Source organism: Ceratotherium simum, chromosome 21 (genome assembly GCF_057802395.1).
Source record: "Ceratotherium simum simum isolate JZ-2026a chromosome 21, ASM5780239v1, whole genome shotgun sequence".
NCBI lineage: Eukaryota > Metazoa > Chordata > Mammalia > Perissodactyla > Rhinocerotidae > Ceratotherium > Ceratotherium simum.
In genome coordinates, this window is record NC_141920.1 from 34,108,555 (window position 1) to 34,127,318 (window position 18,764).

The 18,764-nt window shown below is 40.2% G+C and overlaps 1 long non-coding RNA gene across 1 annotated transcript in view; it reads left to right on the top strand.

The window, feature by feature from the left end:
* LOC147914280 (uncharacterized) overlaps positions 1-18,420 on the top strand; it is a 194,310-nt gene extending 175,890 nt beyond the window's left edge. The window contains exon 3 of the long non-coding RNA XR_015555521.1: positions 17,378-18,420. This is a non-coding gene — a long non-coding RNA (uncharacterized LOC147914280). The remainder of the gene's footprint in view (positions 1-17,377) is intronic.
* Positions 18,421-18,764: the final 344 nt, after the last annotated feature.

Here is an 18,764-nt window from a genome sequence, read left to right on the forward strand (position 1 = left end):
ATGTTTTCCATCTACTAGCCACTTAGGTCTGCTACCTAGCTCCTTGCTTTGGGGACACATGGGGTCCATCTGCCATAGCCTCCAACTTTTCAAGAAATTCTGAAATGTTACAGGAAATCTCTTTATGAATAAATGTTGGAAACTGTTCCAGTTACTATTTCTGCATAAGGAATTAACTTAAAACTTATCCACTTACAAGCAACCATTTTATTGTTCTCATGGATTCTTTGGGTTGAAATTCACAGGCAAAGTGGGAAAGTCTTGTTTTGGCTCCACCATGTCTGAAGCCTCAGCTGGGAAGACTCAAAGACTGGAGGCTAGAATCATCTAAAGGCCCATTTACTTACATGTCCAGTTCTTGGGCTGGGAAGACTCAATGACCAGGACTGCCAATTGGAGCAACTACATTTGACTTTCCCATGTAGCCTGACTTCCTCAAATCATGGCAGCCTGAGGGTAGTGGGACTTCTATGGCAGCTCAGAGCTTCAAGCACCAGTGTCCCCACAAACAAGGAGAAAGCTGCATGACCTTTTATGACCCAGTCTTAAAAGTCATGTGGTATCACTTCAGCCATACTACATTGGTCAAAGCAGTCACAAGCCCACCAGATTCAAGGCTCTGCCTCTTGAAGGGGTAGTGACAAGGTTACATTCTAGAAGAGCATGTGGGCCAGGAAATAGTGTTGCAATAATCTTTGAAAAATATAATCTGCTTCAGTAGTTAATTCAAAACTTTATTTTAAAAATGAGTTATTTAAACACTGTGTATACAACACTGTATAAAACATATCTGTAGGCTAGGCATAGTAAGAGGCCACTGGTTGTAGACCTCTGCTTTAGGGTGTAAGAATTCAGAAGTGATTAAGGTTTGGCTCTTCTTTCAGGAACACAATCTAGTATTGTGGATTTTAGAATTTTTATGAATTACATATTCACATTTTTTGTACCCTTGTTGGAGTTGGAGGGGAGTTGGTGGGGCTGTGCTGAGATTAGATGGCACTGTATATCAGAATAACCTGGAAAATGGACCCACCCCCCCCATTCTTCATTTGCTTGTAAATACATGTAGCTCTAGACCAGAATAACCCATTCCGCACCTCCCTCCATCCCTCATGATCAAGTCTTTCTACATATGTTTAGAAATTAACGTGAAGATTCAAAAATAACTGAAAAGCTGCCCAATAGCCCAGATAAGGACATGTGCTTTACAATTCTGTTATTGTTCCCAGTCCCATTCATAGCAATAGTGACCTTGGAAAAATTCTAGAGAGCCTCCTTCTCATCTCTTTCTCCCCAGCGCCCTGTGTATGGAAGGATGGAGCTAAAAATCTCTGTCCCTCTTCTTACTTAATAAGAGATCTTTTGCTCTGATAAATGCTGCTTCTTGTTGGTATTTTATTTATAACCTGGTCACCGACTCATGTAATATGCCTCTGTGAGGTCTGGTCATTCCATAGGTTGATTCAGAAGGTTATACCTGAAATATACCAGGAATTCTGTGCTTTTCACCATGATGCTGTGTTCCAGGATGTGGTATGTTGGGGAAATTCAGGTTTATTGTCCAAACGTTAATTGTGAAAACAAGGTAGCAGTCCTGGCAGCCCAATCCCAGCCCCCTCAGCATTGGCATGTGTCCAGGGAGTTGTGTGATCACAGCCTCTGTCTGAGCTCACCTTTGCAGGTAATGGGGCAGGTATGTGGCGTTAAAGAGCAGGAAGGCCAGCGAGAGTTGGTAATTGTTTAACTCTTCCAGTGGCACACCTCTGAGTACATGGACCACACCTGCAGACCTGGCAGGACGTGCCGTGCATGACTGGACAGAGGTGCTTGGTACACTTGGAGCCAAGGAATGGGTTTAGGCGGGAGCCCAGGGCTGACAGGGAACTGAGCCCAGGGCTGACAGGGAGCCGAGCCCCTGGCCTGCTTGAAATCTCGGGACTCAAAATGCCTGTGCTTGAGGGAGGCAGCTGCTCATTAGCTGGTGAAATTAACCAGTCATGTCGCTTTTTGGCGTTTCAGTTTCCTCATCTGTATAGTGAGAGATTTGAACAGATGATCCTTAAGATAGTTTTCAGCTCTGACATGCTGTAGTGTAGTAGTCTTCAAACTAGAGGAACCATCAGAATCACTTGGCAAGCTTGATAAAACACAAATTGCTGGACCCCACCCCCAAAGTTACTGATTCAGAAGGTCTTGGGTGGAGCCCAAGAGTTTGCATTTCTAACAAGTTCTCAAGTGTGGCTAAGCTGCTGGTTTAGGACCACACTTGGAGAACCACTGTTCTAGCCTATGATGCCTGGCTATGCTTTGGAGATCTTCCCAGGCCACCTTACGTAGCTTCAACATAGTGTGAGGAGGAAGGCTTTGCTCAATGAATGAGTAAAGTTTTGTTTCCTGAACTTTCCCAGCCCTTTGCTTTTGCTTCTTCCACCAGATTGACCATCTTTGGAACACCAGAGTTTGCAATGAGAAAATAAAATGAGACCTAGCTCATTTGGTCAGGCCATGGGGATATATTTTACCCAGCTCTATGTCCTGTGGCTTGCCTAGTACTCTTTCTTAAACATAAGAAACACTTGAGAATTATTTGTTGAATGACAAATGGGCTTAGTGGAAGGGAGGAGATTAAAAATAGTGTTCAAATGAGGTTTATCTGCAGATTACAATCATCAATGTCAAGGGATCCCCAATGCAAATAATTCAGGGACCAGACTGGCAATGTAACAATGTGAATCTGCTGTCTGGAAGGCAATAGGGAATGGTGAAGTCTGTGGCAAAGAGAAGAGGGCAAGTGTCTTTAAAGAACTTCGAATGTTTTCAACATTTTATTGGCCAAACTGGGGCTCTTGAGCTACCAGGTTTCAATCTCTAATTGTGCCTTTCCAGTGCTCCCATACTATAGAGACAGGAAGGAGGAGGAGTTATTGAACATTACTGGGCTTATTATTGAACTTACATTGCCTCAGTTTATATTGCTTATAATCTAATTTGAAACACTTTCAGCATGGACAATGTGACATATACTTGGGAGTTTATTTTCATCTATACTCTAGGATCTTTGGTATGTTGTCTTTAAAATAGTTCCCAGTGATTCCCACCTCCTGGTATCCACACCCTTGTGTAAAACCCTACCTTTCAGTGTGGGCTGAACTAAGGGACTTGCTTCCAACAAATGGAATATGGTAAAAGTGATGGGATGTCACTTTAAGATTAGATTATAAAACACTGTGACTTCCATCTTGCTTTCACTCTCTTTCTTGCTAGCACTCTCTCTCTCTCTTATTGGCTTTTCTTCCAGGCTGACTGTAATGATGAAGCAGGAGAGATCCCTATGGCAAGGGACTATGGGCAACCTCTAGCTAACTGCCAGCAGGAACTGAGGCCCATACCCTCTAGATTAATCTTGGAAGTGGATCCTTCCCCAGTCAAGCATTCCAGTGACACCATGAATGAGGCCAATACCTTGATCACAGCTTTCTAAGAGACCTTGAAGCAAAGGAGTACGAGCTGAGTCATACCAAGATTCCTGAGATAATAAATGTGCATTGTTTTAATTTGCTATGTTTTGGGGTAAAGCTATTTGTTAACATTTGATATTTCATAGTGTAGTCAGCATTTGGAAAACTCAAATCATAAGACCACACTCAGTGGTGTTGAGGAGCTGGCTTGAGCCAGCTCATGAGAGCTGTTTGTATACATCTCTTTCTAACTGCATTCAGGGTTGTTATGTTAATAACTTGAAATCAATATGGTGGCACTAAATTTTTTCAGTAGACCTCAGCAAAAACTACCATTTTGAGATCCAGTTTCCTAGCACACCACTGTACTTCTAAAGCCCTACAGCTCTCCTTATTTTTGGTGAAGATCAGACGCCTGTTAAATTACCATAATGGATATCAGAAATAGTTTTTCATTAATGGAATTGGAGTTGTTCAAGTCCTGTGGGTTGTGGGCACATGCTGTGCAGGGCTCCCCACTTTGCGTGAATAGGGTGGATGAGTCCAAGAGTCTGCAAACTTTTTAATAGCATCTTCAGCTTAGAGGTATGAAATGGTCCTGACTTTAGCTGTCTATAGAAGGAGTTTGTTACCTGACTTGTGCTGAATTCTGCCACTGGAATATTTTATGATCTGTTTCAAGTGAACCTTCTTGGCAAGGCTCTATAGAAATATCTAGCAGAACAAAGAATTAAGTCAAGAATTCCTAGCACTTAGTATCTACTTGCAAATAAATATTTGTACTTGGGGTAAATTCCTCTCTGAGAATTGCTTTTATTGTTACATAGTACTGGATGGGGAAATTAGGGGGAGGTGTCCTCACTTACATCTAATTATTGAAAGCTACCTATATTAATAGAAAAAGGAACTAGTAATTGTGAAAGATCAAATTGACTTAGGTCAGTTTGAGGTATCAGTCTTTAATAGCATTCATAACATAGAGATATTGCTATAAATCCTTATTTTACAGTTGAGGAATTTGGAGTGTAGGCATGGTGGTCATCTAACTGAGTTTATGAAGCTCACACATGACAGAGTTAAAGGGCTCCAAATCAGCTCTGACCCCAAAGTTATGCTTCTAACCTCTCTAATAGAGTTCACCTCTCCCCTCTTCCAGTGTCATAGTCTAAAAACCTTAGAGGGGAAATTCCAGGGAAGGAAACTCCACAGGCTCAAATTTCACAGCTTTCCCTGACAGGAAATCTTCACTAACCTTGAACTTTAGGGTCATCTGCTGTGGTTGAACATCAATTTTTCATTTCCATTTAAAAGAGCAGCTTTGCTCACTGTCCCTTATATGTCACGCTCTTAAAACATCTCAACTCATTGTTGCTACCTGAAAAACTCATTCCCCGAAATAACAAGTCCTTCAAATTCAGATGACATTGGTCCTCCTTAACTAATTGCTATATCGTTCATTTATGATATTAAATCTTATTTTTAAGAAAATTTGGGCCAATGCCATAGTCAGTCTTCCCATCTCAGAGCACCCCAGAAGTGTAATTGTGGCTGCTGCCAGGATCCCTGCATGTAAAGATCCAAACTGTAGATGGTTTAGCCCTGGGACCTGCACACTGTTCCCAGGGGAAGTCATTATTTCAGGGCTTTTCCCTGTGTGTCTGTGTATCTCTTCTGTCAACTAGGCCTTGAGGAGAACATCCACCTAATTTTGTGGATGAGGCATTATACCATAGAGGTAGAGACAATCAATGTTCAAAGCATAGTTTTGTCTTTTACAGCCTGTATAATTCTGGGCAAATTACTTAACCTATCTGTGCTTATATTTTCTTATCAGTGAAATGGAGGTATTAGTACTGCCCACCTCATAAGTCATTGCAAGGATTAAATGAGTTAAGACATACAAAATGCTTGGAACAGTGCCTAGCACCCAGAAGTGCTCAATTAATGTTATTTATTACAACTGGTAGGTCTGCTTTCCACTGCTGCTTCCTGGAAGTGCCCATGCATGATGGAAAGGATGGTTTGTGCTGTCCTGCTGGCAGTCAACCTGTTTTTCAGTTCATTCAGCTTGTCTTGCATCTTCCGGGAGTATTGGATTAGCTCACTGTGTCTGTGTAACAAATTTCTCCAAATTTAGCTGCTTAAAACAACACATATTTTTTATCTCACAGTTTTTCTAGGTCAGAAATCCAGGGGTAGCTTAACTGAATGGTTATGGTTTGGGGTCTTTCACGAGGTCGTAGCAAAGCTGTTCTCTTGGTTGCAGTCACTTCAGGGCTTGACTGGAGGATGATCTGTTTCCAAGCTCACTCACGTGGATGTTGGCAGGCCTCAGTTCCTCACAACGTGGGTCTCTCCATAGGCTGTCTGGATATCTCCATGGCATGGTAGCTGGCTTGCCCCAGAGCAAGTAATGAGAGAAGGGAGAGAGAGAGAGAATCCGACACAAAAGCCACAATCTTTTTATAACCTAATACCAGAAATAACATCCTATGACTTCTGCCATATTCTGTTCATTAGAAGCATGTAACTAAGTCCAACTCATACTGAGGGGGTAGAGAATTAGGCTCCACCTCTTGTGGGGGCAAGTATCAAAAAAAGTTGTGAACATATCTTTAAAACCATCATCAGTGTCTTTCACAATCCCAGAGACCTTGGAAATCAGAGAGTTTAAAGGTACTTGGGAAAACAACTAGCACAGCTGCCTCAGTTGACAAATCATGAGGAAAGAGGAATCTAGTGACTTGTCCAAGGTCACACAACTAGCTGGCCACAGAGATGGGATCCAACTCTCCTATTGTTGTTATATGTAACTGTACCTTGTTTCCAAGTCATGTTGACAGAGTCACTCCATTGATATACTATGGCATGTCCTGACGTCCTAGGGTATTGAGAGATTAGAACTTGTATGTGGCTTCTTTCGACTTGCACTGACCAATATGCCAATAACCACGTGTTGTAAGTGACACGTGGTATAAAATATACATCAGATTTCCAAGACTTCGTATGAATAAAAGAATGTAAACTATCTCATTAAGTATTTCTCTATTGATTACATGTTGAAGTGATAATATTTTGGATATATTTGGTTAAATAAAATATATTATTAAAATTTATTTTCGCTGTTTCATTTTACTTTTCATAATGTGGCTACTAGAAAATTTGAAATTACATATATGGCTTGCATTGTATTTCTATTGCACAGTGCTGCTCGGACTAGCCAAACCAACATCCTCATTCTCCACATCTTTGGTCTCTCAGGGTTGTGCCTGTGCTTCCAGTGCTGTTTCTGGCCAAGGTGCTTGGGTCACAGCAACATAGGCTGCTCTCAGGCCTCTGCTCTCCTGGCTGAAGTGACTGCTGATTCTGCAGAGTGGGTGCCTACGATTTTATAAGTCGGCTCTTTTAGACCCTTCTGAAGCGTGTTAATAACTGAGAGTATTCTGGGCAACTTGTGGCAAGGGTTTCTGATGACATCTGTGGTTTAATGAGCTCGAAACCTTCCCTGAGGATTGAACTTCCACCCAAAAGTTGGCTTCCAAAATTCCACTTTCTCTTTTGAAAGACCAAGGCAGACTGAGTAACCCCAACTGGACGCATTACATACTGTTCCTTCACTCCTTTCTTTTTCTTTTCTTTCCTTTTTTTTTTTTTTTCAACAATGAGTCAGCAGAGAAAAATTCAAGCCCAGATTTTGTCCTTAAGACTTGTAAATAAAGTGACCAATTATGTCTCCCTAGCTGAACTGAACATTTGGAAGGTTGGTTAGTGAGGGTTGTTGAAAGACAAATAGCACAGGGTCTCACCATTTATTGAACAGATTTTCAGCCCCATCCACGGTAGAGTATTGTATTCATGATATCTGCTTGCTCAGGATTTGGGGTTGTAATTTGTCCATGTCTGGGGAAGATAAATCTCTCTTGCATGTTGATTCAAAGTGGTTAGTCTGCACGCTTTTTCCAAACAGCTTCCCGCTTTGACTCCTTTCTTCACATTGATCAATGAGTGAGCCATGAAGCCTCTTGCAGGCCTTTGCCCCCAATCACCCTTCTTGTTGACATTCCAAACTGTTAAGCTCACAAATGTACTGGGAGGACAGTAGCTCGAGGACACTTATTCCCTAAGAGAGAATCCTTGACTTTCACGGTATGTGACTTTGTTATTTTCCCATCCTTGTAAGGGCTTGACATTGTTTCAGAAAATAGTGTTGAATTGGGGAATGTCGTTTCCAGTTGTTCTCTCACTGACCCATGCCATCCAATGTCTTCATTCTCCCCAAAACCTTTTTTGGAATGAGACAGGATATAAAAAAATAAATAAATCCAAAGTAAAAGGAGGTTGGGTTGTTTGAGAATTTTTTTTTTCCCTCTCAAACACTTGAAGGGAGCTAAAGACTGAAAAGAGAAAAGCTGCTATATTCTGGATATAGACAAGAACACTGAGTAAACAAGGACCACTGGGTAAATATGGTAAATTATGAGGGGTCAGTATTTGATGACTTGTGATTGGATGAAGGCACAAATCAGTACTTCCACTTTTTTTTTTTTTCCTGCTAATTGTGTGCAATGTAGAAATCCAAGAACACCAACTCTTTTATTCCAACTGCCATTTGAAATTTTACAACGGTGGTATGTATCATCAATGGCCCAACCCCTCTGGCCACAAAGGATGCTGAGATCTGCTAAGGAGAGCTAAGATCAAACCAGGAATCATGTGAGTGTGAGTAAAAGGGGAGTGAAGTAGGGAAGATGATTTGGGTTAGTAAAGGCATCTCCTCCCCACAGGAGAATTTTCTGGAAGTTGGCATTTGGTAACAACAAGTTGGGATCCAGTTTGTAAAAGCTTTTGGTTACAAAGAACAGAACCATGTCTGCGTCAAGTAATGGAGGTAACTGTTATGGCAACAAGGCAGGCAGAAGTTAGTGCCTCCCTTAGACTAGGATAGTAGTTTTCAACCAGAGAGATTTTGACACTTGGCAATGTCTGGAGATATTTTTTATTGCCAAAACTAGGGAGGATGCTGCTGGTATCTAGTGGGTAGAGGCCAGGGATGTTGCTCAACATCCTACGATGCACAGGACAGCTCCCAACAGCAAAGAATTATCTGGCCCAAAACGTTAATAGTGCTGAGGTTGAGAAACTCTAAACTAGGTAGAGAGGTGCCCCTCTCCTCACTCCCCCTTCCTATCCTTGTGCCCTGGAGGACCTGGCATACCAAAGATTAAAAGACAAAGACAATGAATGTTGTTTCTGGTTTTGTTTTTCCCACATTCATAAGAAAGTTCTTTACCTGTCTGAGCAAAAGGGAGTTTCAAGACAAGAGAATTTAACAAGAAATAGCCAACAGTGCTGTTGGCTATGACACTGTTGTTTAAATTCAGAGGACAGACATCAGGTTTTAATGGAATTTCACCTGGAAATAATAATGCAAAGGCTGTATTATTAAGCACTATAACTGATAGACAAGGACAAGACTCCCTCATCCTTAAAGATCTGAAGTAGCATGGAGACCCACCTTCCTGGGATGATTAGGGTGATGTCCACCAGAGTGAGCAGGCAGGACAGGAAGTCCTGGAGTGATGTGCTGCCTCTCCACTCCACCAGTGACTTCAGCTCCAGATTCTATGTTTCAAAACATTTTAGAAATGACTCAGTAATGCACTCTACAGAAAAGCAGTGATGCACCATTTAAAAACTCCTCAGAAAACAACTGATAACGTTATTGCTTCCTGTACCATCTTGACTGTAATTTTGTAATGCTTGTGTGTACCCTGCCCCTTTGCAGATCCATTAGCGCCCCCGTCTCTGCCTTGCTCTGTGTCCCAGGGGTTAACTCTTACTGATTAAATCACAGATATTCTCTTGTTCTCTAGCTTCTACCTGGCTTAGCTAATGGGAGGCACTGGTAGGAGAATAGCCAGTAGGAGGAGAAAGGAATTAGGATGCTTATTCCTCTGCCCCCACGCGGCCTTAGCACCTCTTTCCTGGTGGTGGCTCCAGGCTTTCATAATTATGGCTCCTTCATGGTTCCAGTTCTCCCTGGGCTCTGCCAACCCTGCTTTCTTTCTTTTACCCTTCAGGTCTAAGAGTGGTAATGACTTCCAGCTGTTGCTAGTCTCAGACTTCCTCAACATCTTTTGTTGCTTCCGTTAGAACTACCCACAACTCATAGAGCAACAGGAAGCCTCACATTGCTGGTGGGAATACAAAATGGTACAGCCACTTTGGAAGACAGTTAGGTAGTGTCTTACAAAATTAAACATAATCTTCCCGTATGATTCAGCAATCATGCTCCTAGGTATTTACTTAAATGAGTTGAAAACTGATGTCCACACAAAAACCTGCACACAGATGTTTATAGCAGCTTTATTCATAATTGCAAAATGTTGGGAGCAACCAACATGTCCTTTATAGATGAATGCATAAACAAACTGTGGTACATCCATACAATAAAATATTATTCAATGATAAAAAAAATTAGCTATCAAGTCATGGAAAGACGTGGAGGAAATTTAGCTAAGTGAGATGAAACCAATCTGAAAAGGCTACATATTCTGGGATTCCAGTTACGTGACATTCTGGAAAAGGCAAACTATACAGACAGGAATGAGATCAGTGGTTGCCAGAGGTAATGTGTAGAGAGGAAGGGATGAGTAGGTGGAACACAGGTGGTTTTTAGAGCAGGCAACTGTTCTGTATGATACTGCAATGGTAGATACATGTCATTATGCATTTGTCAAAACCGGTAGAATGTACAACACAAAGGGTGAGCCCTAATGTTAACTTGAGACTTTAGCTAATAATGATGTATCAATATTGTTTCATCAGTTGTAACAAATGGACCACACTAATGCAAGATGTTAGTAATAGAGGAAACTGTGTGAGGTAGAGGAGGTACATAGGAACTCTGTACTTTCATTTCAGTTTTTCTGTAAACCTAAAACTGCTCTAAAAAGTGAAGTCTATTAATTAAAAGTATATTAATTAAATATGTATATATACACACATATATGTATATGTAGTAAATATATTTTAAGTGATATATATATGTATATATGTATATATATGTAAATAAATTTTTAAAAAAACCTTTACCCACATCTCTGTGCATAGCCCCATATTAATTTCTCTTCAGTTAAACACCGTCCGGGGCGGCCGGCCCAGTGGTGCAAGCGATTAAGTGCACGCGCTCCGCTGCAGAGGCCCGGGGTTCGCCGGTTCAGATCCCGGGTGTGCACTGACACACTGCTTGTCGAGCCATGCTGTGGTGGCATCTCATATGAAGTAGAGGAAGATGGGCATGGATGTTAGCTCAGGGCCAGTCTTCCTCAGAAAAAAAAAAGAGGAGGATTGGCATCAGATGTTAGCTCAGGGCTGATCTTCCTCACAAAAAAAAAACAAAACACTTTCCAGGGAAATTCTGTTTCATGCCCGGTCCCTACTGTTGTCACTTGCATCAAAAAGACATTGTGAAAATAAGGAAAACAGATAAAATGATGGCATTATCAAAACCTTGTTGCTCATAAAATGCATGTTAGAAGCCAAAACATTGGTGGCTTTTCAGTTTACCAATGCTGAAAATTTCATGAACAGGTACATATATCTTTGTTTCCTTGACAATGTCTGGGCTTTAGAAAATAAAGAATGACCAAACATTCAGGTTTGCCTGGGACAATCCTGATTTAGACCTGTTTTCCTGGATGTAATTATTAACACAGCTCCATTTTACTAGCAAAAATGTCCTAGTTTGTACAATAAATTATATTATTGTTGTACCTCTAAGCCTTTTCTTGAGAGAGAAGAGGAGTTACAAAGTACCGTGAATGAAGTTTAGTCATGTTTACCCTAGTTTGTCTGTTTGGACAATGTCTGGAACAAATAGACAAGGCTGAGAACAAAGGTATGTCTGCAAGAAACAAATGTTCTAAAAACAAATGGCTTTATCAGATGAAACTATAACCTACATCTTAAAATGATTGAGTGCAATTTCTGTGGTGAAAAATCAGCTTAAATAGTATAAAGGTTTGCTATAAAGTTGAACCTCAGGCAATGTGAAATCCTCAAGAACTTGAACCATAGAGGAGTAGTGCAGCGGGGCTTTTGGAGGTCATCTCTGTACTGCCTTCACTGTGGGAGAGGCATGGAGCACAGAGGCCTTGCTTCCATAACCATAGAGCTACAAGGCAGCCCCAGAAACCAGTTTTCTGACTTCCAGGACAGGGACCTTCCAGTTACCCTTCATTAGTATCCATTCACTTAACAAATATCTACTCCAGCTAGGCACTGTATTGAAAATACAGTGGTGAATAAAGCAAGAAAGAAAATTCTCTTCTAGTGGGAAGAGACAACCAATAAACAAGTAATCAAATCAGTGAAATAATTCCTATAATGGTGAATGCTATGAAGGGTATAACAGAAAATCCCTGGACAGGAGAGAGGGAGGTCTTCTTTCAAGAGACGATAGTTCAGCTAATTCTGAAGAGGACAAGGAGACAGCCATGTGAAAACGTGAAGGTTCAGCCCACAGCCCCTCTGGAATTAGTGAAACTACTGAATAAAGAGTGTCCCAAGAGGAAATGTGATAAGTGTTTGAATGATTTTTCTTGATAAGGGAAAAGGAAATCAGCATTCCAAGTAGTATTTGTGGGCACCCCAGGATCTAGAAAAGAATGGCTCTCTTGTTAGTAGTCATTTGGTGTTGATTGGTAATTATCACCATCATAATGCATCTCTAAAACCAAGCTAAGTCATGTTGACCCATCTCCTCCACTCCACGGCTCTCCTGGCTTGTTCCAGTCAGTATAGCTGCATAACAAATGACCCTAAAACTTAGTTGCTTAAAACAATGCAACACTTATTTTGCTCATGATTCTGTAATTGGGGCAGGACTCCGTGGAAATAGCTCACATCTGCTCTACTCCCCGTTAACTAGGGAAGCTCAAAAGAGGGGGTCTGAAATCATCCACAGTCTTTCTCATTACATGTGTGGCGTTGGTACTAGCTCTTAACTGAGAGCCTAGCTAACGCTGTTGGCCAGAAAATCTACATGCAGCCTTTCCATGGGGCCTGGGCTTCCTCACAACATGAAGGCTAGCAAGCATCCCGAGAGAGAGAGCCAGGTGAAAGCTGTATTGTTTTGATGACCCAGCTTCAGAAGACATATCACATCCCTTCAGCAATACTCTATCAGTCATAGCAGTAATAGAGCCTGTCCAGATTCAAGGGAAAGGAACATAGATCCCATCTCTCACTGGAAGTCACAGTGTAAGAAAAGCATGTGGGATGGAATATACTAATCATCCATAAATCTCTATCCTTTGAGCTTCTTCTATTTTTCCTCCCTTCTCTTGTTTCTACATAACAGAAGCCTGAAAGAACATATTAGGCAACTGCGGAGAATGGAGAAATGGAAGAAAGTGAGTGGTAAAACCCCAAATCCACGTTGGTGAGCAGGCAGACAGGAAAGCCTAAAGACTCATTTATTAGTAATCTTTGTCCTGTGTATCTGTGAGAGGTACTGAATTAAAATGAGTCACTATCAAATAAGTTTAGAAAACTTGGTTTAAAGAAAGTAAAACAGTTTTCTATGTTTCCTGTCTTCTTAGAAACTTTAATATGTATATGTAGATTCTCTAAGAGGGAGAAACAGTAGAAATTTTTCCCCATCTTGTTTGCCCATGGAACCCTTTTTGCCTGCAATCCTTGAACAGCTTATGGAACCATTTAGGAAATTCCATTTAGCCAATTTGTCCTAAGAGAGGTTATAGTAGACCCACAGAGTGGGATGTTTCATGGATTTATGAGGGGATGGAAAAATTCTTCTCTTCTAGGCTGAAGCTGTGAAAGGAATGTAATGTCTGCTTTTCAGCTCTGGTTGGCAGAATGTTGTACCTGAATGTGGCACCTGAATGAAATAGCTGGGCTGAGTGTGTTCAATAAATATGTTGTTTCTGGTACACCAGAATTCAAAACCAGAGCCCATTAGCGTGAGTGCTTCCAGGGATTACCACTGATGTAACTTTTCAGGGGAAAAGGCTGGTGCATCTACAAATGACTCAGGATGTGATCAACGGTAGGAATCCAAGCCAGTGAGTAAGGAACCAACATATGCTTCTGACTGAGCTCCACTTCACAATGCCTCATTTGACCAAGTTCATTACCTGAGAGTAATGAAATGAGGCAAAGGAGAATGTCCTCCAAGACCGCAGAAACCTACATAAAGACTGTAGGTTAGAAATCTAGACCAACCTCAAGATGCCAAGATTCCACTTAGAGAAAAGGGAAATACATCTGTGGAAATTAATGAGAAATGCAGATATTCCATGGAAGTTCAGAACCTGGAAATTAGTGAGGCCAGGAAAAGATCTAGAGGGACATGACAGAGGGCAAATTTCACAGGGGTTTGCAACATGATATTTGAGTGGAAAGCAGCTTGGTTTGCCTTCAGCAGCAGGAAGAAAATCTCCATTTCACACACTACAAAAGGAACATTTTCACTCTTTGGGATCCTGGTGAGGCCTCACCTGGAATACTGTCTTTGTATTTGGCACCTTGTTACAGTATGGGACTACGTGACCCCACTAAAATTTCAACAAGACCCAAAGGAATGACTTGGGGCCTGGGTGAGCTGATTAAGTAAATCCAATCCTTTTGGCCTTCTGAGCATCTTAACTCTCAATGATCATCTTAGGACACATTCAGGAAGACTATGAAAACTCTGGAAGATTCCAAGGGAAATGTTCCTGCCCACAAGTGTATGAAGATTTAAACAGCCAAGAAAGGAAGGAGATTATTGCTCTTGGAGAGTGTGGAATTTCAACCAGAGACCAGAGAAGACACTCCATCCTCAAGATGCATTAAATTTTATATGAGGCCTCTCGTGGACTGCTTGGACACATCCTGCCTCTAGACTCTTCAGATTAGCTTTAGTACTAGTGTTTGATGATCTTTCAAAAACCATGAATCCTTCCTGACACTGGCAAGGAAGCTTGGAAAAGATTAGATACCATATGTTATTTAACAGCAAAATGATTGTGAGGTGGTGTTCTTCCTTCTTTCAGTCGGATAAGAACAAAATGTGTTTAAAGAATGGAATGTATTAAACAAAAGCTATTTACACTTAGGCAAAAGTTTTGGATTTGGGCTAATCTTCACTGCAGTCAGGATCTTAATAACACTTGTAAAATTTCTAGCATTAATTAGAAAACCTACCCAAACACTGAAATAATAAGATTGCTCGCTTTTGCCCTCTCTGGATCAGCTCTAAATGACTTATTTTCAACATCCTAGTTCCATATTGCTCTGACTGTTATCTCTCTTTTAATTTCCTACTCCCTACTTGCTTGCTTTTTTTCTCCTCCTCCTCTTCCTTTTCTTTCTCCTCCTCCTTCTTTTGCCAATACTTGTTACTCCCTTCTCTCTTCACTTTCTTCTCGCACTCTATCCTCCTTTTTGTTCACCGCTTTTTGCCTCTAGTTGTTTTCCCTTTTTCTTATGTCCTTGGTTATAAACCACCCTTTATATGCAAGACATTTCTTCTTCAAAGGAATTTTCTAGCAATTGTCTTCCCATTTTGAAAGGCTCTTGTGTGCAAGACAAAATTACCTTCTGAGTACAAGTATCTTCTCCATGAACTGTTTGATGTTCAGCCCAAATTTGGAAGGAGGAAATGGATGTCTACTAATTCATTTATTTAAAAATTACTGATTGCAATTTACATGCTAGAAAGAAATATAAAGATTGATCTCCTTTTCTCAAAGAGCTTGTCAGCTGGCAGAGTTCATTAAACCTAAATGAGAATATGATGAGATGTCTTAAGGACAGGTACAAATCACAGGTATGGTAGACCAGAAGTGAGAAAACTTTTTCCCACTGGGATATCAGGAGTTAGGATTTGAAGTATCTTTTAGACAAAGGATACACTATAATATGGGACCTGTTTAGAAATCACTGGGCAGGAAGGGAAGGAGTGATGAATGGTATTGGAAAGGGTGGCTGGGACCAGTGGCAGAGGGCTTTAAGTGTAATATAAGGTACTATACATAGAAACAATAGCACACACTTTGGAATCATATAGAACTGAATTTGAACCCAGGCCTCTCCACACACTGGCTAGGTTACCTGATTGAACCTCAGTTTCTGATCTTTAAAATGAGATTAATTAATATTACCTACATTTCACTGTTGTGAGAACTAACATTTCCAAATTGTAAAAGTTAAATTAGGTGATGAATGAAAAATCCTTTGCATAGGATTCTGGTACTTGGTAAAACTTCTAATACATTAGAAGAATGGCTATTATTAATATTATTATCAGTTGAGAAGCTAGCACATTTGTTATTGAGAAAGAAGAGTGGTCTTTCAAATCATCTTTAGATAATGTATAGATGTCCTTGGAAGTAAATGAAGTGATACCTGTATACATAAACATATATGTATAATAAATTGCATTATTAGTCCCGATTCTCTACCCTTTTCTATATCCATGCTCTTCACCACATATACAGTGTGGTGCCCTCCTATTGTGGGATGCCTGTAATTCTCCACTCTTGAGATATGCCATGGCCAATGGGATTGGTGGCAGTTATGACATAAGCAGGGTCTTGAAAAGTGCTAGTGTGTTTGGGTTTGCTTGCTCTTTCTCTTCTGTCATCTTCCTGAGAAGAACATGCCAGGCCAGCCCAGAAGTTCCCAGGAAAAGGATGAGTCACCTGGAACAGAGACATGCCCCCATAAGCCAGTGAAGACCAAAAGAACTACCCAGCCAACACTCCATCAGCCTGTAGACATGTTTTAATCTACTGAGTTTGAGTGTGACTTGTTATGTAGCATTATTGTGATGATAGATAATTGATACAATATGATACATACATGTATATGTGTATCCATAGATACAAAATGTATGTATGTATATGTCTAAGCCTCAAGATCTTTAATTATAATATTTCATTTCATACTACAGGTAATAGCTATACAGTGTCATGAATCTTAAAAAATTAAAATAACATATTTTCCCAAGATGGTAACCTCTATGTTTATAGGATCCTTCCTGGTAGGTAGTAAACATTTATACCTCAGTGATTTTAGAAGAGGTATTTATTTGCCTTAAGAAGCCGGGGTGTTATTTACATAGCCTTTTACTAGGTATAGGTCATTGTGTTGTGTTCAGTATGTTTCGATGACTATAATGGTGTGGGTTAAACTGTGCAATAGCAAATTATCATTGCAACTCCTTTTCTGTTGTGAACCTTTAGTTTTTTTCTAAATTCTGGTAGAACAGAAATATTGGCATTCATTTCAGTGGGACATCATCTTAATTGCCATTTATAGAGGGGATTCTAGGTATCAAACCAATACTGCAAATGTGGCTCCATAATCAATATAGTTGCCAGATTTTCTCATCAGAATTCACTCAAAGGTACATAAAGATTGGTAATGTCATGTCAGAAATGGTAGAGGGAGTAGCAAGGAAAGGGAGAATATGGAGAACATTTTGAAGCATCAGAGGGAAAGGTGTAAAAGGGCAAAGAAGGGGCTTTGTGAAATGCTGGGCAGTTTTGCAGCAGATCAGATGGGGGCATTGGATGAAGCTTTATAAGAATTTAGCCATTAAATATATCTGTATATGCAAATCACTCAGCATAGAGTCAGTGCTCAAAAGATGGTGAAACATTTTGTTTGAAACAAAGCAAAATAAAAATACCACTAGAAGTTACCCTTGAAAATAAGTATTTTCTCCTGTGTTTTGACCTTTGAAATAAGCCTTTATTATATTCACATGCCTTTAAGGGCATGAAACATTTTAGATTAAACACACATGCACAAGCTACCACCCTTTAGCTAATGGTCCATAGACCGATGATGAGTACACAGATATATTTTTATTCTTTCTTTTTGTTCTTCTCCTTCTCCATGTTTAGTGTTTTGACAGTTGCTCCTTGTGGGACACTCTGCCATGACTGTGGAAGACAATTCGAAGTAAAGTTGTTCCCTGCTCTCTGAGAGCTCAGATTCTGGTTGAAGCCTTGAGATGCGGGTGTGTCCTAACCACAAGAAGGCAAGAATATCATGAAGCACAAATGAGGAACAGAGCAATCATTTCCAAAGAACGAGATATTGTGAGAAATGGGAAGGGCGTTTCATTTCAAATAATCTTTCTCACATACCATTAAAAACTCATGGGAAACATGGGGGAAACAAAGCATGTTGGGAGTCAATCGCTTGCTTTCTAATTAAGAATATAGCAGACTGAAACATGGTTCTAAGCTCTCTGTAGGAACGCTAAGCTTCATCTAAGTAAATTAATCTGATGGCAGCTCAGAGGCATCCTGGATTTTGTGAAGATTGCATTCTGTTTTTGCCACTTGGGCACCTAGAACCATATTTGTGGTCAAGTTCAGCCACTGTTTAGATCCTATTGTGTTTATTTTTTATTCTTTTGTCTTATATCTGTAAGTTACTGTAAATCCTTTTTTATGAGCTATAGAATGAATAACTATCTAATGAATACCATAAGATAAAGTCATTTATCTTTCCTACCTCTCAGTTTTCTCAATTATAAAATGAAAGGCTTGGATTAAGTTAAACTGAGCTTATTTTTTCTTGATGCTAATGCTTTAGGATTACCTGAGTGAAGGCAAGATTGTCCAGGAATGAAGAATAGATTAATTCAGTCAATAAGTAGTAGACATGGATACTTCCTATGTAAGAGCATAAATAACTTGATTTAAAACTACGAGTGAGGGCTGGCCCCGTGGCTTAGCGGTTAAGTGCGTGTGCTCCGCTGCCGGCGGCCCGGGTTCGGATCCCGGGTGCGCACCGAGGCACCGCTCCTCCGGCCATGCTGGGGCCGCGTCCCGCATGCAGCGACTAGAAGGATGTGCAGCTATGACAGACAACTATGTACTGGGGCTTTGGGGGAAAAATAAATAAATAAAATCTTTAAAAAAAAAAAAAAAAAAAACTACGAGTGAAGTCAATTTATTGGAGGATCTCAATTGTAAACACTTCCTCCATGCTAGAAATTCTCAAAACAAGACATTCATTCAGTTCTAAGGATGATTAAGCATATAAATGTATAAATGAATAAGTGCATGTAAATATATAAATGTCCTTGTGTGGCATGTATATCGTACATCAAATTTATCAATAATATTTTTTGTGGGACATCAAAATAATCAATAAAACATTTCAAATGGAGAAACTTTTTTTAAATAACCAGCAATTTTTAAGATTTTATTGACCATATCAAACGCATATTCTTAGAGAAAAAAATATAAAGGATGTGTGTTTATTTCTTACCTAAAA